The sequence below is a fragment of the Chenopodium album genome, chromosome 5 (genome assembly GCF_948465745.1).
Source record: "Chenopodium album chromosome 5, dcCheAlbu1.1, whole genome shotgun sequence".
Classification (NCBI taxonomy): domain Eukaryota; kingdom Viridiplantae; phylum Streptophyta; class Magnoliopsida; order Caryophyllales; family Amaranthaceae; genus Chenopodium; species Chenopodium album.
This window is the reverse complement of record NC_137838.1, coordinates 54,826,927-54,851,680: the sequence shown is the minus strand read 5'-3', so window position 1 is coordinate 54,851,680 and position 24,754 is coordinate 54,826,927. Positions and strand designations below refer to the sequence as shown.

Below are 24,754 nucleotides of genomic sequence, written 5' to 3'. Positions count from 1 at the left end.
GTAGGTGTTGCGTAAAATTTCACTTCAGCCCAAGCTTTGCGAGATCTACCTCTCAGAACTAAAAGGTAGAGGATTAGTTTAGGCGTTAGCTCACGAGTCGACAGGCGCGCCGAACCATCAGGAACAGACACTTCTTGATTGGAAGCAAATACGGTAGTTTGTGAGCTTACTAGCTTACCGGACAGTTAGGGTGTTCGTCCACCCCCTGTATAAAGAAGCGACGAGACAATGTCGCGCCTATGTAGTCACGTGCCCCCAGTCCTGAGACGCATGTACTCATCTTGTGGACAAAACAACTGAGAGAGTTGTTGACTTTCTTCCCTTTAACTAGATTTGGATATGTGCCTCCAGTCCTGAGACATGTATTTCTATCTTGTGGACATCCGGCTCGAATACTGGACCGTCTAGGCTCGAATGCCAAAAACACCTTTTTCATCTTTTTACTTTGTTAAAGTCAGGCTAAAGTTGCAATGACATATCGAGGGACTTTAGACCAACGATGACACGATTGAGAGGAAATCATCCCCTTTTATTCTTTTTTAAAACCGATCTCTTCTCATGACTTGACATCACCCAGAACACCTTTACCTGTAAAAGCGTTCTACAATTGAAAAGGGTCAATCTAGATTCTTTAGCGCGTTAAGACTAGGAAAAACTTTTTCTAGCCTTAATAGTTACTTGTTTCGAACACTTAGCGAACCAAGGATCGTTTCCACATCCTTAACATTTCTGAAAGATTCTCCATCTTTAGAGAACTTCGCAGAATGAGTCTCGGATTTATTTCCCTGACTACTTTGATCATCGTCTATTCTAGACTCGGTCAAAGTGGGGGCTAACAGTAGACATCTACTTTTGGCCTCCTGTCCCGATAGGAAGTGCAATGAGAATAAATAAAATCATCTTCGTGTTGGATTGAAGTGGAGAATGCTTATGGATAACTAATTAAGCCACACAACACAAAAGACTAGCCCAAACTAAAGAACAAAGCTAAACAAGGTCCAATTAACTAAATCCTATCATAATTAGGCTTAAGCCCGTGCTTAAAACCCAATAATGACGGATTTAGGAGCGCCTAGGTTAAATTTTTATGCTGCCGCAGAAAAAGCCACGTGCATCTCAATCATTTGCGCTAGGCAAGCGCGTGCAACTAATTCAGTTGCGCGCAACACTCAGTGAAACCTCTAAAGATGCGCTCGCCACTACTAGAATCCGGGCAAATAGCGACCGTTTTTCTACGACAACCAGCTAAACTGTCGTAATTTTTAAATTTTACGATAGTTTTTATTTTTGTCGCAATATTACGACAGTTTTCTAGTCTGTCGCTGATTTACGACGGTTTTTGGCCAATATACTGTCGTAATAGACATTAAAAATAATTGTAAATTTCTTTCAGAGTTGTTTTTTCAAAAAAAAAAAAAACATACGGTATATAAATACCCCACAATCCCACACAAAACCCTAATAATGTATTGTCCGCCGATTCGTTACTCTTCTCCCTATCAGTTTCTCTCTCTTCTTTCATTTCTTTTCTCTTCTCTCTTTCTCATATCATCTTCCCACTTCTCCTCCTCTCTTTTTCTTCCTCCTCTTTTTTTCCTCTCTTTTCCTTTCTCCTCTCTATTTCTCATCCTCCATTCTTTTATTTCTCGTACTCCTCCTTCTTTCTACTTAATGCTGAGGGGTTTTTTTAGTCAAATTCGTATTTTTAAAGTTCAATATCGTGATGGTGAGGTTTTTTTAGCCAAATTGGACCATAAAAATTCAAGATCTGGAGTTTTTATGGTCGAATTTGACCCTTAAAACCCAAAGAAGAGGAAAGTTTCGAAGGTATGTTAATTATTTTCGTTCATCTTCATTTGATTTTATTTAATTTGTTAGATTTTGTTATTTTGTCATTTATTTTCGTTTGATTTTTTGTGGTATTTTTGTTTGAATTTTGTACCCTTTTTTATAACTCCTGTTATTTCATTAACTTGTTTGTTTTATTATTCTTGGTTTTTTATTATTTGATGTATATTTGTATTTCTTGTTTGATGTTTGTTATTTTTATGTATTTGTTTTATATTTTCATTTATCCTTGGTTATTATGTTGGGTTTTTTTTTTATTTTTTATTTGTTGGGGTTTAATTTTTAGATCTTAATGTGTATTTTTTTGGGTGCAAGGTTGGGGTTTGTCGGTGGTTAGTGTAAGGGGGAATTGTTGGGTTTTAGATTTTTTTTGGTTTAATTTCAGATCTAGGGTTGTTTGTGGGTTTATGAGTTTTCTGGGCTTAATTTGGTGGTTTTGGGTGGCGGTGGAAAGTGTGTGGTGGCGCTAGGTGGTTTATGGTGGAGGTTGGTCGTGGTTACGGGTTATGCGGCTGGGCTATTGTGGGTGAGCGTTAAAGGAGGGATGTGGCTGGGTTGAGGGGTTACGTTTTTTTTTTATTTTTTGTAACGGCTTTTAGCTGTCGCTAAAGTTTGTGTTTGCGACAGTTTTCATGGATGTCGTAGTTTGCGACGGTTTTAAGCTGTCGCAAATTAATTATTACGACAAAAAATAAAACTGTCGCTGAAATTAGTAAAACTGTCGTAAAAAAGGTTTACGACAGTCAAACTGTGGCAAAAATAAAATTTTGCGACAACTATGATTGCGACAAACGGTTTACGACAGATGATTGTCGCAACTATTTTTTGCGACGGTTTTTACGATTTTTGCGACAAATTTTGGCTGTCGCGAAATAGCTTATTTCTTGTAGTGCGCGAAAGATTCAGAATTTTACGAAAATATAAAATCGAATCTTACCATAAGGCCGTGCGAAAGACATCCATTTGCGTTGCCCATAACAGCGCAACTAAATTACTTGCGCTGGGATGCCGCGCACATCTCATCCAGTTGCGCACGATACCTGCTGCGGCAGAATGCTTAAAAACCTAATCCTACTCATTCCCTATAAATAAAGGCTTAATCCAAGGCTTGACAGAAAAATAACCTAAAACTCTGGCGGAATACTTGTGAACTTGTGCTACCTAACCCCTCTTGTCCTAAACACTCACCCCTTGATATTTTGTTACTACGGTGGAGGTTCCCAAACAAGGTGTCCATAAGTGCTCTAAACGGAGATCTAGCAAAGAGAAGTGGTAAACTCCCAAGCACTTAGATAAATCATATTTATTTTCTTGTTTAAAGGAACTTTAATAAATTAATTAGTGTTGTTTGATCACCTTAAAAGGACTAATTAATCAATTCCACGTAGTATCTTGCGTTAAATAAGATTAGAATTGGATAATTAATTGTTGATTGATCACTCAAGCCAAGGCGAATATTGTTTATTTTCTTGTTCTTTTCACAAAATTGATTAAATAAAGAATAACGACGTTGCAATGTAATTCCTACATGAATTAACGTGTGTAAATAAAATCAACTAACTTAGTTTTAGGTATCGCGTTGCATATATTGTTTGGTGATGAAAATGTAAAAAAGGAAAAGCTAGTAGAGGCCGCACTAGGGCTAGGATAGCGATTCCCCCTAAAGGGGACGTTATTTTAGTACCCTCGCTCCCGAACTCATTTCTAGTTTATGTAGACCAATTTGGGCATGGGTAAACTTAAGATTCATGCTAATTATTCCATGAACTTCACATGGAAGAAAGGAATGAACGAGGTTTATGAGTTTTCCCAAAACTCATTGGCGACTCCTACTTGTTTCTTATAAAAAAGCGTAATGATAGAATCAATTCTAATTCAAGGTCCCCCAAACAGCCAGGAATTTAAATCCTAATAGACCCTAACAAGTGTAAAGTCCTAGGCTTTTAAATGGCCATGGGCATCTAAGGAAGGACCCCCTTACTATGGGATCTCTCTCCTTACACCTCCCATTTTGTTTCCTAGTCATGCATTATATATCTTTGTAACCGGAACACCTGCCTTCCGATCATTCAATACTTGCCGAACAATGTGCGGATTGTCCATTAGGAACTTCTTCCTAAACTTAGTGATGTTCTTAGACTTCCCCAGTGTGGGCTTGTGCCCTTTATTCTCAAGGAAGGCTTTATCAATTAGCCATTCACCAATCTCATTCACCTTTGCATATAACTTCATAGGACATTCAACTTTTTTACTCTTACATTTGACACAAACTTCCTTGGATATTTGTCAAATCAGAGATAAGAGAACCAGTTTTCTTGCTCCTTCTACCAGGAATACAAAACACTCCCACATCCATGACACACTATGCTTGTCCTTTGAGTTAGCCCCTTTTCTTATTGTGGCACCACTTGAACACACAACCCCAAACCCTTCTTGCCTCCCACAGTTCCTGAAATATGAGTCTATTTTCTACCAACTATCAATCACCATTCCAACATTGGGTAGGGGTAGGGAAACTGTAACATTTACAACCTCTTCAATCTCAAAACTTATCGCCACACTTCCCTTTCCTTTAGTAGGAGTCTTGTAAGACACTTCTCCAACATTGACTTCCCACAAGTAAATTAATTTGCATATTTATTCAATACAGTTTAATTGAGAGAGTGTTTATAACAAAGCAACAACACATATGCCTAACATGCAAAGGTTAATTAATACTTATATCCCTGCCCATTATCCTCCTGCCTACCCCACAATGCCCCTGCATAACCCACTAACACACACAGACACACAAGCACACACTGCCCTGCATAGCCCTCTGTCCTACAATCTACCATACACATATTGCCCTAACATCTACCACACAGAGGAAAGAGGAGCACAAAGCACTGCCCACTAACACACACAAAAAAACACTACCATATTCAAAACCGAAACTTTGAACACATTGAAAAAATTGTGACCACAACTTTGACTATGACTTTCCACTGAAAAGTGATGATTGCACTGCATCCCCAAGGACATGACACAACCAAATACAAAGAATCAAATACATACAGTAATAAAGAATCAAATATAGAATCAAATACAGAATCAAATACATACACACACAGTGATAAAGAATCAAATGCATGGACTAAAAAAGCGAATAATTGTACATTACAGCTAAAATTATAAAGTATATAAACAATACCTATTCTAATTTTTACCAAACGAGTCAATCTTACACCATCCACACCTTTGTAAACAACATATCCAAACCAACAATAATTGAACAATTTATACAGCCAAACAACTAAATTCCACAAATTAATTTTCACCAACACTCTTTCGCCAAATTCAATTCCACTGAAACCCTAGAATTTCAAATTCAGTAACAATTACCTCGTTTAACAAAGCTTGTAGGGCGCGCATACGCCTGCTCATCATCTTCTTCATCCAGGGTTGTTTCGTGCTCCAACGAGTCTTCAATTGTGGTTGTGTAGTCGCGTTCTCCACCTCCATTGTTGCCTATTACATCGTCACCTTTTACATCGCCAACTCCTAATTCACCTTCTACATTGCAACTTTAGAAATCATCTATTAACAACCACTCATCCATCACCAACATCTTTCTTGCAATTTTCAAGCTCTTACTCGAGCTCCTAGAGTTGGTGAGAGAGGTGCAATCGAGCTTCAACAGTGGGGGACATAATGGTGAAAAGTAAAAAATGGTTAAAGTAAAAAAGAATTAAGAAAGGTTAAAGTAAAAAGGGAGAAAAGTTGAAAACAAAGGTTGTAAAAAAAATTTATACATGTATTCTACTATGCACAATATACTTGGTATTTCTTTTTTTTTTTTGGATAGTAGAGTACTTATTCCTGCAAGAAGGGACCACCCCGTTGTATAAACCCCCCGTTCTATTCGTTATGCATTTCTTGATTTATAACGAAACTCCAATAATACATCCTACTATCTGATCTACATCAATAAAGGCATTAGGCTTTAATTTTCATTTTTACAGAGCTATAGCATATTACGAATGTAGTTGACATAATGATGATAATTGTTTGTTTGCAAATTACAAGCATTATATAAGTATTTGGTGATAGATGTTAAAGTGACTGAAGGAGAGTGACATTGGGTTATTAGCTTGGTTTCTTATTAGATTACAAGCTCTTTTTGTACTATATTCTCTAAATGCTAGAGAATAAACTAATGGTCTCTTTTGTATGAAGGCAATTATGCTTATCAAATTTTTTGAATTTTTTAGATGATCGACTAATTATGTTAATCTTCCCCCTTCACAGGTCCTGTGGAGATTATTTCAACATTTGAGCATTTAGTTCGCCATGTATACAATGATATCCTTCAGCAAAGGAAGGAAACTACTCCAAAATCAAACAGATTGGCATGGCTTGCTTGGTTGGAACTTGGAGGAAAAAAGGGATTGGACTTAATAAAGTATAAAAATGGCATTGAACATAGAAAAAATGGTGTTGATTGACGCTATAGTTAGGCTTTTGGCACCTTAACAAGTGTTTGGTGATTGTAGACACCCATTTGTGTCTCCCCAAAACCAAACCCAGTGATGAATACCTTTCGCGTCAAATTATAATCGAATGAAGTGAAAGTGTGAAAATTCTAGTGATGAGGATGTTTTTATTAAAATATCTCTTCTTTCTATTTTAGAAAATATTTTTTTTCTTACCATATTTATGAAAAACGTGCATTCCAGATTATTTTAGTCCATGATATGTGTCCAGTAATAGTGTAGTTGGATGGGTTTTGAAAAGATCTTTCCAACGATATATTATAAGCTCAATTTCGATGAATAATGAGGAAGTTATGACCAAAATACTAAACTGGGCCCAAACCGGATTTTACCTACGGCTCAATGATCATGTGGAGGGTCCAAAGGTCTAATTCTATTCCTAAACTAATTAGGATTAATTAGAAGCTTCTATAAGTTTCTAAAAGATCTTAATTATCCTTTTTGAAAAGATAAGGATTAAAGAATTTGAGTTAAATAAAAACTTTCCTGTTATAAAAACTTTCCTTTTTTTAATCCTAATTCTATTCGAATTTAAAGATGTTCAAAGACAGTCAGATATTATTTTTGTGCCTCATAATCTTTATCCAAATTTTATATGATTGGATAGATCTTGAAATTATATTTCCAATGATATATTATAATATTAAATCCGAGCTATAACGGAAAAAATATGAATGGAATATGAAACTTTATCCAAAACTGACACCCTTCCACTATTTCGTCCATATCTTTTTATCTACAAAATACTTTAATCTGATTCTAATTGGATTCGAAAGTAGTCTTCAAGAGCTTTTCAACAACATATTATATGCCTTATTTGGACTTCTGGGTCAAAAGATATGATAAAAACAAAATCTGCAAAAACTGTTGTCCATCGAATTCTATTTCGATTCGAATTCAGATTCTTTTCTTATTCTTCGACCTTCTTTTTTCTCTATAAATAGAGGTCATATCTCCCCTTTTTCTAATCATCAACTCTAACCAACTCTCATCAAGAAAATCTTGATATTCTCTCTCTCTTTCTGAACTAACCCTTTTCAAACAAAATTCCGCATTCACAAGATCTAGACACACCTAGCTAAGTTCGAAGTTGCCTTCGCCCTAGATGTGAAAGGTTTGATATTTCTGAGGGTTTGGTCCCAAATATCTATTTCAATTATTTGATTTAATTCTTTAGTTTTATTATTTTCCTTGAAGTTACTAACGTGTGTATTTTTTTTATTAGAAAGAGGTACGAGGCATCCAAGTAAGTGCTTTAATTGTTTTATAGAAATCATGTTTAGGTTGTTATCTTGATTCCTAGTATCATGATAGGATGCTTTCCTTAGTATGATATCTAGGGTGATTTGCTTATATCAATTATGATTTCTGTGATGCTTCTTGTTTTCTTTCTTAATAGCATGTTAGTATCATGTTCGGGTTAAAGCTTTGATCTTTGATGTTTAGTGACATGCTAGGGTTTGTTATTAATCTTGTTAATATCATGCCTAGGATCTTTTTATTATTATTATGCTTTATTTTTAACATGATTATTTACATGATTATTTTAATCATGATTATTTTTATAATTGTTATTATGTTGTTTGATTTATATTTGTTGTTATTGCTTGATCACACCTTTTATGCATGTTTAAAGGGAATTGGTACTTGTAATCACACTTAATAAGATAATTAATAATCTTGTTTAGGGTTAATTTGATTATAATTCAAGTGATCGCCAATAATAGATTTATTTGTGCATTAATATTCAACCAACATAGATTAAACAGGTTTAGGGTTAACCTATTGATTGCATGTTAGTTAGAAAGCGCACATGAATACGAGAAGAATAAAGTAGAGGCCTGTTTTTAGGGCAGGTTCAATCTCTTTTAGCTTGGATTTGTACTTTCATCCCCGAACACTAATCTTGGTTCTAGACCTATTGGAGTTAACGATCTCCTGGATCATTAAGGGGTGTAACCTTCACCCTGTGAACGGTTTACAAGTTCCTAATACTTGTTGGCGACTCTTTTGATCTAGCTTCCTTCCCTTTGGACGCCACCATGCTTAAGTGTATGATCACAGTGGGGTTCTAGTTTGGGGTAATGCTTAAAATATTCCCTACAGTTTTTGGCGACTCCGCTGGGGAGGATTTCTATTTTAATTCGTGAAATTTATTTCGGCAATGATTTAGAATGAGTGGATGAGACTCAAAAAGTTCTAAGTATTTTATGTGCGTAATTTTGATTAACATTATTGTCATGTGCATAAAAAAAAGGTTCTCATTGGAAAGACCATCCATAATGAGTCAATAACATAGGATTTTTACACGTAGGAAATTTGAGGAATATCTTTCACAACTAGAATCGAAATAATCACTAGTAGAAAAATACAAATAGGCACCCCCCTAATGGCACCGGTTTAGGCCAAACCGGTGCCAAAAACCGGCCTAAAAATGAGCAAGTTTTTGAACAAAGAGAAATGGCACCGGTTCAGCTCAAACCGGTGCCAAAAATAAAAAGGGCACCGGTTTGAACCAGTGCCTAACCAAACCGGTGCCTAACTGAACCGGTTTTTATTTATTAAAAAAAAAAAACCCGCCCATTTATATACCCCAAACCCTAAATAATGACCCTATTCTCTCTCTCCTCTCCTCTCCTCTCATCCGCCTCTTTCTCTCTCCTCTCCTCCTCTTTCCTTCTTGCTCAGGCCAATTCACCATCGATCTTGCTTCTTCATTTCTATGTATTTCTGAAACTCCTCCTCCTTTCTATCACTTGAAGACGAAAAAGAAATGGAAGATAACAACAAATCGAAGACCAAAAACCGCGGTTTGATGTTGTTTTCGACTTTGATGTTTTTCGATTTCAATTTCAATTTAGATTTTGATTTTGTTTTTCAAGTTGCATGCGGTTTTGGGGTTTTGATTTCGTGATTTTCAGGTTTTTTTTTCGATTTTCAAGTAATTTCGATGTTTTATTTTCGTTTTTCGATTTTTTTTTTCAATTTCTGGTTTTTTTTTTCGATTTTTTTTTTCAATTTCTGGGTTTTGTTTTTCAATTTCTGGATTTTTTTTTTCAATTTCTGGGTTTTGTTTTTCGTGATTTTCTGGGTTTTGTTTTTCAATTTCAAATTTGATTGTGTTGTTTTCGATTTTGATTTTGTTTTTCGATTTCAATTTCAATTTCGATTTTGATTTTGTTTTTCAAGTTGCATGCGGTTTTGGGGTTTTATTTTCGTGATTTTAAGGTTTTTTCAATTTTCATTATTTTTTCAATCTCTGGGTTTATTTTATTTTTGTTTTCAAGTTTGTTTTAATCAAATTTTTAATCAATTTCGATTTTGATTTTTTTTTTCAGATTTTGATTTTTTTTTTCGATTACAATTTTTTTTTGTTTTCTGGGTTTTTGTTCGATTTTAATTTTTTTGTCGATTTCTAATTTTTTTTTCTGGGTTTATTCGAATGTTGTTAGATTTATTTTTTGGGTTTTTTTTTTCGAATTTAATTATATTTATTTTCTGGGTTTTTTTATATCGAATTTAATTTTATTTATTTTGTGGGTTTAATTCTTTTTTTAACTGTTCTGGTTTTTTTTTTTTTTTTTTTTTTCGCAGCTTGTTCATTTTAATCAATTTATTGTTGATGTTTTAATTTGCGCAGGTATACATAATCCAAGAATCAAGAATCAAGAATATGGGGATTTTTAGATTGTGATGTTGTAATATTTTTTTTTTTGATTTATATTGTAGTTTTTTTTTTTTTTTTTTATTTATATGTGTAATTTTTTTTGATTTATAAGTAATTTTTTTTATTGATCTATGCTGTAAAATTTTATTGATTATATGTTAAACAGAATCGTTTATATTGATTGTGATGTTTGATTTATATTTTGTGTTTTTATTTAATTTAGTGTATTTAATTTTTAAGCAAAAAAAACAAAAAAAATAAAAAAAAATTGATTTTTGGGGGTTTTTTGGCACCGGTTAACCGGTGCCAAAAACTTTGAAAAAAAATTTAGTGGGCCTTTTTGGCACCGGTTAACCGGTGCCTATTCCACCCTATGGCACCGGTTTTGAACCGGTGCCAAAAACTTGGTTTTTGGCACCCCTCACATAGGCAGCGGTTCAAACCGGTGCCTTAGACCGGGTTTGAACCGCTGCCAAATGCATTTTTTCACCTAGTGAATGCTGCGAAAAACTGAAAAAATTTAAGAACACAGACAACTGCTGAGGCATATAGGAACAGGCGTCTAAAAAACAGGGCTCTGTTGCCAAAGATATGGCTCTGTTGCCGAGCGATAATTCTGTCGCCAGGCGACAGGGATCATATCCTAGCGACAGTCCCTGTTGGCTAGCGCTGCTTTCTTCCAATACCGAGCCAGAAATATGAGTTCTTATTTCGACCAGTTCTAGCACTGTTGGCTCGATTCTACTTCCTGATTAAGTTTTTCTCATTTTTATGAAACCCATATGTGTATTACATATGGACATAACCCTATGGGAATTCATGCTCCATCTACCTGATTGAACGCTCTAAGAAACAAAGGGTACATCCGAGAATGTTGAATTCACCAAACCATGGAAGCGAGTTTAACTCGCAGGGTTCCATCCACTCGCGCCAACCCTTCCAAAGGTAAGGCTTCCACGCGGTGCATCCGGACTCATAACCATGGACCCTCTTTGACTAAATCATATCCCGAACTTTAAAGAACTAGAGCCATGGTTAGGTTGCAAACTCATTGCACCATGTTGTGACTCCTTGACTACTTGTGCATCTCTTACTTGTGCATACTTATTATGTGACTAAACTAACTATTTGGTTTGATTTACGTTTGTAAATAAGTCTTAATAAACTAACCAATGACTAAAGGGCTTTGCTTAATTAATTATTTTATTGGAACCAATAAATATACCTCGAGTCATAGTTCCTTTAAGTCAGCCCGGATTTTTATTCCCGTATACTGCACAAGCGTCAACTTGTTTTGGTCATAGCCGGAGTTTTAGGAAGAACTGCGAGTCATAAAACCTATGGATCTGTAGCCTCGAGTTTTATCTATAATTTGGCGTTGGTTTCATCCCAGATCGCAGATCAAAAGTTATGACTAAAATACCACAGCCTGTCCACTTTAATGCATATACATGAAGTCTTAACTTAGTCTTTGCTCGAGTCTAGTCACATAGTCTAGCCACATGGTCATAACACGAGTTTTAACATGTCACCTACACTCACTAGTCGTAGCACACACTTTGTGTATATGTCACCATGACCATGTGTTAGGTTCATACATGAGTCGGTTCTTTCCGTCATTTGAGTTGGGGGTACATTCTATTCCTAATTTTTTCATATCTCTCCATCTACATCATCTTTCAATTCTCTACATGCTTTCTCCATATCACAACCTTCATTATTCTTACCTTCTTCCATCCATGCATGTTGAATCGAGTTTGAGTCATGTGATTGACAAAAAAAAATGAGGGTAATGATTAAACAAATGCACAAGGCAAGCTTCTCACCAAGATTTCATGCTTTCTTCTTTTTTTTTTCAAACCCTTTCCCCAATAAGTCTAGCATAGGCACCCTTTATCCTCCTTGAATTTATTTCTTAGAGTTTGATTTTTACCCTTCACTTTTTAAATAAAATGAGCATTTATTTCATCATTGTATTGCCCAAAAAAAAAATTATCATGCCGAACTAAGCGCAAGGTAGTAGAAAAACATAAATAGGCATCGAGATAGTGGCACCGGTTTTTAAGAACCGGTGGCAAAAAAAATTAGGCAAAATTAGTATAAAAGAAATGCCACCGGTTCAAACCAAACCGGTGCCAAATTGGTGAAATGGCACCGGTTTGAACCGCTGGCAATTCATTAATGTAAAAAAAAAAAAAAACCGCCCCTCTTGTTTCTTTCTCTTTCCTCAATCTCGAGTTCTCTCTCTCTCTCTTCTTTCTCTTGTCTCCTCAACTAAGATCTCCCTCTCCTCTCTCTCTTTCCTCTCTCCTCAACTAGATCTAGGGTTTCTTATTTCTACTCCACCTCACCCTCGTACATCTGCTTTTCCGGTGGCCGTCCCGATCAAATCCGAAACAAGGTTCTCTATTCCGGCGGCTTCAACAGTTCAACATGGTTGGTAGTACTGTAGCATCGTTTATTCCAGGTAATTCACTTCTACAAATTCAATTTCTAAACAATTTTGGGTAAGAATTAGTCTATGAATTTATATAATCAACTATGGGAGTCGACTGATATAACATGCAAGGTAGAAAACCCAATTTTTTTTTGCCGAATTATTCAAAATGTGAGTGTTTATTGGAGTCAATTGATACAATCAATTAATCCTGTCTCACTATATTTGGTTCAGTTTCTCTTTTTTTTTTTCAATTGTTTTGAGATTCTTTGTTATTGGTTTAATATGATTATTTTCTTGCTAATTCTATATTAAATTGTTGTTTTATTTTCGATTTTATTGTGATTTTTATTGCAATTTTCTGGCAATTTTGTTGATTGATTATACTCTATGTTTGAGTTGGGTATGCAAAATTAAAGATTTTCCACCCAAGTTGGGTGTACTCGTGTTGCTGCCATTCCTTTTTTTTATTGGAAGTATGATGGTTTATTTTGTTTTTTTTATTTTTGTTTGGTAATTAATCTGATGGGGTTTTTGATTAGTTGTGGAATTAGTCTTGTTTGTTGGGTTTCGGGGATTGGGATTGATCTGATTGGATTGGGATTGATCTGATTGGATTGGGATTTTATGGGTTTTCATTGAATTATTGTACTTTAATCTTATAATGTGGAATTGTGATGGGTTTTTGAGATATGGTTGATTTTGGATTATGAGCTTAATCTGGGTGTTTTTATTTTTGAGCTTAATTTAAGCTAGTATTACTCTCCAGGTTTAATTAAAACTACACTACTTCTTGTCTTTGATTAATACACACTTTGAGATCTCTTATCTTTGTTTGTTGATGCAAGTGGCTGTCGGAAATGTTATCTATATTGAAGCGAACAATGGGGCAGTTAAGTGGGTGGGAATAAGTGATGCTTTTTCCACAGAGTTCGACCTTGAGGCAAAGGAATCTTTCCCACTTCCTAAAGGAGAAGTTCACAAAATAAAACAAAAAAAAAAAAAACGAAATTGTGCAGGTTTGTGAAGTGATTGTTTGGGTGTTTTGGATTTATTTTTGTTCTCCTCTAGCTTAATTTGGGTGTTTTGGATTTTTTTTTTTTTTTTTTGTGTTCTCCTTCAGCTTCAGTTCATTGAGACAAATTATGAGCTTAATTTGGGTGTTTTGGATTTTTTTTTTTTTGTTCTCATTCAGCTTGGGATTGTTTGGAATGGTTTTGTGAGTATACTAGTATCAAATGTGATTTTGTTTTGTGCGATTATACTAGTATCTATTTTTGTTTCGTGATTTTGTTTGGAATTGTTATTTTGGATGATTGCTTTGTTTATAATGATAATGATTTTGCTACTTGGATTTGAAAAAGATCTCGAAAAGATGATATTTTTAGTTGTTTTGGTGGATTGATTGGTATGATAATTGATTTCTCTTTGTTCTTGGTGTGTTAATTGAGGTTATGTGTATTAGAATGAATTTTTAGAATTAATCTTTGTTTCCGTTGGTTTAGGTCCTGTATTTTTTAGAGTGCGTGTTATCAGGTTTATGTAGCTACTCATAACAAACTTATGTTGGCATTCGGTTTAAGATGAGCACTGTAATATTTATAGAGATGAGCACTGTAATAACAGACTTTCTTGTGTCCTTATTGATTTGAATGATAAGTAAATTGAGTCAAGTTTTGTGATTTTACTACTGTGATATACAGATTGGACAATTGTAGATTAGTTCCTGTTCTTAATAAAAAGACGACTATAGCTATATATGAACAGCTTTACGTCTTTGTCATAAAATGTGGAAGTGTTAGTTTTAAGCTTGTGTAAATGTGTATTTGATCCCTATTGTGACATGCCTAGATGGGAGAACCTTAAATTTTGAGCCCCAGGTTTTTGGATTTAAATGAGTAAAATATGGAAGTGGTGTTCCAAAGAGAACATTCATCAAAACCAAGTCATGACTCTTAACAATTGCACCATTTTTTTTTCTTTTCTTTTTTTTTTTTTTTTTTTTTTTTTTTTTTTTTTTTTTTTACCTTCATAGGACTACAACAATACAAGTCACTAGTAGTCATGACTCAGTAATTTTTTTAATTTTCAATATGACTTTGATTGTTTTTAAATAATGTTAAGTGTATGTAGTGGGTTTTGATGCTTGTTATTGGTTGAATTGTGGGTAAAATTCAGTTTAGAATGTTGGCATAGTACTTAGATTCAATAAAATGATTGAATATTCTACTTTTGTAAAATGAAATTAAAAAATTGAAAGAATAAAGAAGCATATGAGGAAAAGTAGACTTTTGTTTATGCATTATATTCCTGGATCTGTTTAGCCGCTGCCTTGCAAGGCTGCTGCTGCAGCTGCTGCTTCATGCTTCTATGCCCTGCTGCTGTTCTGATCTCCTGATGTTGCTGCTATGCTCTACGCCACTGTTGTAATACTCTCGCTGCTACTAATCTGCTCTACGCTACTGTGAATTTAATGTTGTTTTGCTGTCATATTTGCTTATGAAATTTTCATTTTTGTCATCTGTTTTTTTTTTATTATTATCTTTTATTATTTTTTTTTTATTGAGTTGTGCCTCAAAATTTTGTTATAACATTCATAGTTTCTGCATATTTCAAAAGACAGAAAGAAAGAATCAAAATTTGAAAGACCGAATTGAATTATTGAATTCTAATGCTATATTGTCTTTTTAAGTCTAATACAGAGTACATTTTCACCTTAATTTCTCCTATTCCGTAAAAATGCTTATCTATGATTATAAGCAGACTTTCAGGCAGTGTAACAAACTAAGCTTTTTATTAGATTTAAATTTTAACATTTAGTTTTTAATAAAGCTCTCTGCTCTCTCAAGCCTTATCAGGATGATTTCGTTGATAATTAAGGGGTTCAAGCTGCGATTTTGACAAATTTAAAGATGCTACTGCTGCCCTGCGTACCCTGCTGCTACTGCTGCCCTGCAGCTACTGCCTCGCAAGGCAGCTGCTACCTCGCAAAGCGGCTGCTGCTGCAGCTGCTGCCCGCTTCTATGCTCTTGCTGTTATTCTGGTCTACGCTACTGCTTCTATGCTCCTGTAGATGCTGCTGCTATACTCTACGCCACTTTTGCCAATCTGCTCTAAGCTACTGTTGTAAATATTATTACAGTCGATCTGTTACAATAAAAAACTATATTCTTTTTTTTTTTGAATTAAAATTGTAATGTTACAGCTTTATATTAATAAAAAAAATATAAATTAATATAAATGTAAGTGTTTATGTATCAATTTAAGTCAAAAAAATGCAAAATATATATTTAATATATATATTTGGGGCATTAATGGCACCGGTTCTTAACCGAACCGGTGCTAAAAATTGTATTATTGGTATCGATTCTGAACTGAACCGGTGGCAAAAACTTTCACCTTTTGGCATCCCTCACATAAACACCGGTTCAAAACCGGTGCTATAGGGGGGGTTTGAACCGGTGCCCTTTTAAAATTTTCTACTAGGGGTATACCAATGATTTGAGGCAGCCCTTGTAGCCATATCATATCACCTTTCACCCTTCAAATATGTAATCCTTTCTTGATAAACCACTTTGAGCTTCTTCTAACGATAGACCTTTCTTTCTTCAACCCACATCTACCTAACCTTAGGATATGAATACGAGCAGAATAAAGTAGAGGCCTATTATTAGGGCAGGTTCTTTCTCTTTTAGATTGGATCGATTTGTACCTTTATCCCCGAACACCAATCATGGTTCCAGACCTATTGGAGTTAACGATCTCCTGGATCGTTAAGGGGTGTAACCTTCACCTTGTGAACGGTTTACAAGTTCCTAAAACTTGTTGGCGACTCTTTTACTCTAGCTTCCTTCACTTTGGACGCCACCATGCTTAAGTGTATGATCACAGTGGGGTTCAAGTTTTGGGTAATGCTTGAAATATTCCCTACAGTGATGCTAAGTTGATCAAGTATGATTGTAGGCATTGTTTGAAGTGCGCCTACGTTAAGCATGTTGTGAATATGCTTGACACTCATAGGAAGAGGGAATTGACATATATTATTTGGGACAAGGAAAGTAGGGAGCCTCCAACAAGTTTTTAAGGAACTTGTAAACCATTCACGGATCATTTAAGGCAACATGACAGGGTAAAGTCGTATCCCCAAATCAAAAGCAATTCCTAAATCCTCTAACTAATGTAGATAGGGAAGTAGGGTCGAATCCACAGAGAAACGAGTCTTTCTATTCCTAATTAACTAATATAATCTAGATTATTAGGTAACCAATATATAAGTTGAATATGAGACTAAACTACGAAAGTTAAGAATAGGGAGAAAACAATATATAAAAGGATCTAGGGCATAGGTTCACAAATAAATAATATTTCAGGGTAGAATATAATAATCATTCATCAATGCATACATTAATCAGATTATAAAGGGCTTTCGCTACGTATTATAATCACACAATTAATTTACCGGTATTAAATCTCATCTTTCGAATCTCGACCTAACCATTTATAAATTAACCTGCCTATTGAAACTAGACCTAAACATCAATTCTCATCTGTCGAATCTCGAATCAATATTGTTAAACTCATGCATAAAAGATCGGGCCTAATCTAGTCACAGAGCATTAAATCAATCAATAGGAAATTAACCTAGCATTGACAATCAACAACAATAAATCACCCCTTCATATTATTTATGGATCCCCATAAACCCTAGAAATAAAACTACTCACACATAATAGAAACTAAACTAATCAAAGTAATGAAACAAGACATGATCAAAGGAATAAAGTAAACAATTAAGATTAAGAGAAGAGAAATAGTTACCAAAAGAAATCTGGATTAAGAATAGATTAAGAACAAAAGTATAAGAGAGAGAATTAATCTAAAAACTAAGTAGAGAGAGAAAATCTAAAAGAGAAGGTAATCAGAATTTACGTACATAATTCGTACTTAAACATTCCTCAAACAAAAATTAAAACAAAACTAATCATCTCCTAAGAAAAACACGCGCCCGATCAGGCGAAGGGCCGCCCGATCGGGCCCGCCTTTTTACTTGCCCATGCTTGGTATGCCGCGCCCGATTGAGCTTACGCTCACCCGATTAGCGCGCTTCTTCCTTGAAGGTGCTTATGCGCGCATCCGCCCGATCGGGCGTATGCTTGCCTGATCGGGCCCGGCTTCTTCTTCGAGGCTTGGATTTCGATTCGGCTCGATTCCTCGGCCCAATCTGGATTTCCTCATCGGGTCCTGATTAATCGATCCAATAGCCCCGGTATCACATGCCGAGCCCTTAATCACCGGCTCTCACCGATCCTGGGCTTCAAGAGTGGTCGTGTCTTTTTAGCTTCCGTAGTCGATCCATGAAAACCCAGGGAAATGCTCCAAAAGTGCAGTTTCCTGTAAAACTCAACTAAAACTACGAAAACACTAGAGAACACAAATTAGTAATAAAAGTGGCCCTAAAGAGCCAAAAACACTACTAATTATGACCACGGGACGGGGGTAAAACACTATATAAACTAGACATATCAAACTTCCCCAAGCCAAACCTTTGCTTGTCCCTAAGCAAAGAGCTCATAAATGAACAATAAAACATGCCTCATCCCAATAAACAAAATCAAGCACAAACGATTCAAGATAAATCTAATGAACATGCTTCAATGTCAATCAATCTCATCTATCTAATCATCCTTCATCCCCAACAATTGTCAAGTAAAGCAAACCATATGAGCATATAGAATTCAAGACTAGTGCTCACGCACTCAACTCTCATTTATATGGCGAGTAAAAGATGTACTCGATCGCTCTCCAACCAACCCCTTTATTTGTGAACAATGTTCTCCCATCTCACACTCTCGTGTGTTTAAAACAATGAACGCTCAACCTACTAGTCGACTCGCAATATGTCAAATCATAACTTGCATTGATAAACAACACTTTCACATTCATACAACTCTATGCACAAAGGTCGAAAGGTCTTTAAAGCTTGTAATGTAAGGCTAGGGTAAAGGGTAGGATAAATTTAGGAAAATGTGAGAGGAAAGCCATGCTAAAGGGAGCCATATCCTAATAAAACCCAAGGTCACAACAAGTGATGACCAAATCATCTCCAATCACAACTCAACTCCACAAAAGTTCACCAAATAATCATATATACAACACAATCCCAACACTTACATATTCACTCACAAAATATGATAATATAAAATAGAGTGAAATAAAACAAACTTTGAACCACTTATTCTTCTTCTTTCTTTTTTTTCAAACTTGAACTTTTTTTTTCTTTTGAATTTTTTTCTTTTTTTTTTCTTGAACAACCTTCAAATAGAACATTTGAACATATGAAACAATTTTTTTCTTCTTTGCTCTTTTTTTTTTCTTTTTACCTCATATTGGAAATTTTCAACTTTGTAACACAAAACATCAATATTTTCCAATCATAATATCAAAGAACAATTACTCTTCTTTTATTCCCACATTGTGCAAATAATGTGCACACCACAACTCCCTCACCTCACCAACTAATAGCTCCCCCAAGCAAGCTTGGGACTAGTAACCAATGGGGCTCATATAGGCTTGTAATGTGGCTAAATAAACAATAAAAGGGCACAAGCAACAACATGGGTAGCAAGAAGGGAACAAATGTATCTAATATCGTCTGAAGGCTTCCTAAAAGAACAAATGCCTTCGTCCTCCTCAATGTGCATAATATTGAGCTATATAAACATTACTAATAGTTGCAGACTAATACTCAAATTCATTGACATACCAGGAACTAACACACATTCCTAACCAAATCAACTAGTCAAGCACTATATTCACAGATAGTTGGCAAAATTGACGCATGTTTAGGAATCCAAACAATTAAACTTCAAATCATGATCAACAAATTCACAAAGCTCATTATCATATACCAGGAATCAAAACAATATTTTCTAAGTATGGGACACAGGGAAGCATGATTTACAATTCATTGGAACGTATTTTTGAATTTTTTTGTTTTTCAAATTTTTTTTGTATTTTTTCATAAAGGAAAGCAATAAAAAACTACACTAGGAAAGCAATAAATAGAGAAGAGAGAAAGAGAGTTACCATATATACAAGAAATCTCCCCCCAAGCCAAATCAAGCAATGCCCTCATTGACTTGGGAAGGTAGCTAGGAGAAGCTACTCCTCATCATTATCCATCCTCTCATACCCTCCTCCATAGCTCGAGCCGGCACCACCCTGGCTCGTTCCAGCACCACCATAACCCCAACCACCTGCAAAGTAGTTAGGGTTCACATTTCCCCCCATACCCCCAAGAGGAGCATCACCCCCATATCCATGGACTGAAGAGTAGTCCACATAAGTACCAAATGCTTCGGGGGTGGAAAACCCTCCTTGGGGGTATTGGAACCAGTCAAGAACTAATGCCTTGGGGGGGAGATAGCCCCTCGGCGTGCATAGTCATCGTACATGGGGTATAGACCCCTTCTAAGGTTCCTCTCTATGTGACCTACCCGACCATCCAAGGTGCTTAACCTAGAATCTAGGTTTTGCATCATGCCCTCTACTCTCCCTTGCTCCATCTCTGCTATACGGTCTAGTTGGCTTCTAAAAGCCAAAAAGTCATAGGGGGCATTGGGGTCGACGTTATAATCGACCGAGGAAGTGGGTATGCCATAGGTGAAGGGTGGAGGTGGTGGGTAGTGTGGTGAATGGTGTGGGGGGGATTGGTCTTGGGGTGATTGGTGGGGTTGTGGTGAAGGGTGAGGTGCTTGAACCTCGCCTTGACCGTTAATCTCAAATGTGTAAGAAGGCTTCCCCTTCTCAAATTTGGTCAAGGCGGGGTTGGGTAAGGAAAAGGCTTGGTCTCTCCTACCCGATTGTCGGTGGACTATCCACCAAGTGTCACCTCCCACGGGTTGCACCTAATTTAGGCTCCTAAAATAGGCTAGGTCCATGAGGTTTGAGCCTACTACTTTCCTATGCCCATCCGGGTTCCAACCTAGGTGTTTTATGGCAATATGGGTCACTAACCCCCCAAAATAAATAGGTGCCCTAGACCTACCCGCTTCGGCCGCATTGGCCGCCCTTTGGAAGTGATTGGATATCCTATGGGGTATGTTCAATTTTTCAGGATTAGGGATTACATAGGATGCCAATAATTCTAATTCATCCCTCCTCACATTTGTCGGTTCATGCCTCCCAAAAATAGTGAGGCCGGCAAATCTTTGCCAAAACTTTAGGACGGGATGTTGAATCCATGTCCCTTTGGCGTGTTGGAGGTTAGCCAAACCCTCCCCAGTGAGTCTCTTGTAGACCACGTCAATGTGGTCTTGGGAGGGTTCGATTGGTTTATCCGATTTTAATTCAAACAACTTCCCAAATTCTTTAAGAGTTAAACGCACATCGTTGTTCAATAATCGGAATTGCACATGAGTGATTATAGCATTCATCTTAATAACATTAAAACTAGAGATAAATTCTAATGTTAAATAATCATATGTATCATGGCACATTTGAAAGAAACCACTCATGTCTATACCCTTAAACAATTTTTCCACATATTTATCAAGACCTAGTCTAGATAATGTAGGATGATGAACAAAGCGGGTTGAGATTACCTATCTATCGATGAGATTTAGCATCCTAGCCCGTTGTTCCTCCGAGGTGATAACAACCTCCTCCCATCCCGGTACTTGAAGCTCCGGGTTGACCATTGGTTGTTTTTGCCTTGAACTTTCGCCCCGTTGTTGTCTAGAACGCTTTGAAGCCATATGTAGGTGGAAAATTGGGTATTTGAAGCTTTCTCTCTCTAAGGGTTAGAAGAATTTATGAGAGAAAGTGGGAGAAAGTGGGTGGAAAAAGTAGAGGAAGGTGTGAGGATTAAGAATATGTAAAAATTTAGAGGTTTTGATGGGTGAATTTGAGGAGATCTTGAAAAGAGAATGAAATTGAAGGTTTGAAAATGGAGGTTTTAGAGAGAGAAAATGTGAATGAGAAAGAAGAAGTAAAAAAGAAAAAGAAAAGAAAAGAGAAAGGGAGAAGGAGGATAAATCCTCCGGACAAAATAGGCGCGCCCGATCGGGCAAGCCTCGCCCGATCGAGCGAAGGTAGTGTATGCGGAATTGCAAAGTGCGCGCCCGATCAGGCGACCTCCACCCGATCGGGCACGAACTCGAACTTGGAAATCGCCATTTTCTCGCCCGATCGGGCGAGCTTCGCGCGATATTTCTTTTTGTGGCACTCGATTTCTCCAAAATTCCGCCCAATCGGGCGGCCTCGCTCGATTGGGCGAAATTTCCCTTGATTTCTTCCCTCACTTGCGCCCCTAATCGGGACTCCTTGCCCGATCGAGCGAAATTAAGCTCCGATAAAATCAATATTGCGCGCCCGATTGGGCGAAATATTCTTCAAATCTGACTCTTAGGTGCGCGCCCGATCAGGCTAGCCTCGCCCGATTGGGCCCGTACCAATCCTGGAGCTTCTCTTTCTTCGCTTTTTTCTCTTGAAACCTCCGTACTTTGTGATCTAAAACCTGTACAAAACACTCATGAAAGGTAAAATTCACTCTCCTCAACTCTCTAAAAGAAATAAAAAAAAAGGGAAAATTTAATCTAGAAAGCAAGCAATACGGGTTGCCTCCCGCAAAGCGCTGGTTTATCTAGGTCCCGCACGACCTTCTTACCAAGTACAATAACTAGGACCCTTGGCCAAACGCTTGATCGGACGGTTTCTCACCCGGTCTAGCAGTGTTTTGGCTACGACGCGGCTTCCTGACATGCCCTGTGGGACGCCAATTCACTTTGTCTGGTGGATCCTCCTTGACTTGGATTGGGGGGTCTTCAATGCTACGCACTAAAGATCCTTCTTTGATCGAGGGTTGCTTCAAATTGTTATTGCAATTAACACTTGCAACTTGATCTGGCGGAACACTTGCCGTAGGCTCAAATTGCACAACTTGCTTGATCGATTCCACCTTTTCGTCCTTAAAACCAAGACCAACAGTGTAGAGTGCTCTTTCTATTGCATCTACTTCCTTCTGCCATTTGTCTATCTCATCTGAAAGGGATGCAACACAAGATACCGCCTCCAAGGGATCTTTTTCAAGAGCTTGGGGCTTGTTAGAATAATTCTCAACCACATTAACACTAAATCATTTCTCCTCTGTCATGGGGCTTTTAGGGGTATTATTAAGATTAAAAACAATTTTATCATCCCCTACTGATAGTGTTAACTTACCACTTCTCACATCTATGATTGATCCTGCAGTGTTAAGGAATGGTCTACCCAAAATAATTGGGGTTTGCATATCCTCATCAATATCAAGAACAACAAAATCAACAGGTATATAAAATTTACCTACTCTAACGGGGACATCCTCTAAAACACCTAAGGGGTATTTGAAAGAACGGTCGGCCATTTGTAGAGTAATATTAGTAGATTTTAATTTACCCATATTCAACTTGGAACATACAGATAATGGCATGACACTAACGCTAGCACCCAAATCACACAATGCATTATTAATCATTAGATTGCCAATATGACAAGGGATAGAAAAACTAACCGGATCTTTTAATTTAGGCGGAGATTTATTCTGAAGTACGGCACTACATTCTGCAGTGAAAGCTACTGTCTCCACCTCACTAATAGACCTTTTCCTTGTCATTATTTCTTTCATAAATTTTGCATATGAAGGAATTTGTGTGATTAATTCAGTGAAGGGAACTGTTACCTTCAAATCTTTCACCATCTCCAGGAACTTACCAAATTGCTTATCCAAATTTGTTTTCAGTTGACGATTGGGGAATGGAAGTTTAATAATTGGCTTTGGAGCATTGTTGCTCTTATCTGGAGTGGCCACCTTCTCTGGAGTCGTACCCTGTAATGTAGAATTTGATATGTTAGTACTATGCTTTAGCCCTGCAGGGCTATTAATAACTACATTGTCAGGTTTAATGGAATCAAGATTAGCATTATTTAAAAAAACAGGTTCATCAACTCTAGGCATAGAGGGCCCTTCATAGTTTGAACCACTCCTTAGAGTAATTGCATAGGCTTGATCCGTAGGCCTGGTCGGCTGTGCTGGCAGAGCTCCCTGTTGGCGGGCTTGTAGAGTAGCGGAAAGTTGCGCAATTTGATTATCTACAATTTTATTATGTGATAGAATTGCATCAATTTGCGCATCTCTACTCTCCATGTGCTTCTGCATATTAACCAACATCGCTCTAATTTCCACCAAAGAAGGGTCGGAAGATGAGGAGGATTGTTGTGGTTGGTTTTTCTGGCCAGCATTGGGATGGTAATATTTCTGCTGCTGTTGCTGTGGCGCCTGTGGTTCTTGTGGTGCTGGATTTTGAACATTAGTACTCCGGTAGGAAAGGTACGGATGATTCCGATACCCAAGATTGTAGGTGTTGGAGTATGGGTTATTCTGCCTATAAGCTTGAAAGGCATTAACTTGCTCCACGGAACTCCTGCAATCTTGTTCCCAATGACCTAAAATTCCACAATTTTCACAGAAAGCCTTATTAGCATTATCATTAATTGTAGAAACATTAGCTACATTAGCAATGCTAAGATTATCTAATTTTTGGCAGATAGAGGTCAATTGAGCTTGCAAAAAGGATACAGAGTCAACACTATGCTTCCCCTTGTTAGCAAATCCTCTAGGATTCCCATATTGAGAATTAAGTATCGCCATATCTTGAATAACCTGACCTGCATCATCAACATTAAGATTCATAAATCTCCCACTAGCTGCAGAATCCAAAATTATTCTAGAAGAATTTCCAATGTCGTTGTAAAAGACTTGGATTAACTGCCATTGTGCTAAATTGCGGTGGGGGCATTCTCTTTGTAGGTCCTTGAACCTCTCCCAAGCCTCATATAAAGATTCATCGGCTTCTTGGGAAAAGTTCTGAATCGCACTCCGTAGTATGGTTGTTCTCTCTGCAGGATAATACTTGTTATAAAAATTCAAAACCAGAGTTTCCCAGTCAGTTATACCAAGTGCAGTTCTATTTAAGCCATTAAACCACAATTTAGCTTTTCTAGTTAAAGAGAAGGGAAAGAAAATCTCCCTGATTTGGTCTTGAGTGACCCCGACTTGCCTGATGGTATTACAATATTGACAATAGTCTGCAATGTGAAGATTTGGCTCTTCACCCTTAGGTCCACTGAATTGCTTCCTGTCTATCATCGTTTTAAATTGAGGTTTAATTTCAAATTGTACCCTATCAAGAGCCGGAGTAGGGGTGAGATGTGGAAAATCTGTAAGCTTTG

The 24,754-nt window shown here is 36.8% G+C and overlaps 1 long non-coding RNA gene and 1 other non-coding gene across 4 annotated transcripts; both read left to right on the top strand.

The window, feature by feature from the left end:
• Nucleotides 1-12,110: 12,110 nt before the first annotated feature.
• Nucleotides 12,111-15,711, top strand: LOC145630753 (uncharacterized). Of its 3 annotated transcripts, none has more exons than XR_014112231.1 (3): nt 12,265-12,517; nt 13,336-13,506; nt 15,346-15,711. It is a non-coding gene; the product is annotated as an uncharacterized LOC145630753 (long non-coding RNA). The 3 variants fall into 3 exon arrangements; XR_014112232.1 differs by having other exon boundaries at nt 15,337-15,355; XR_014112230.1 differs by lacking the exon at nt 15,346-15,711 and having other exon boundaries at nt 12,111-12,517; nt 13,336-14,245.
• An 8,592-nt stretch (nt 15,712-24,303) lies between these two features.
• LOC145633464 (small nucleolar RNA R71) lies at nt 24,304-24,410 on the top strand. The gene has a single exon (XR_014112789.1). It is a non-coding gene; the product is annotated as a small nucleolar RNA R71 (small nucleolar RNA).
• The last annotated feature ends 344 nt before the right edge of the window (nt 24,411-24,754 follow it).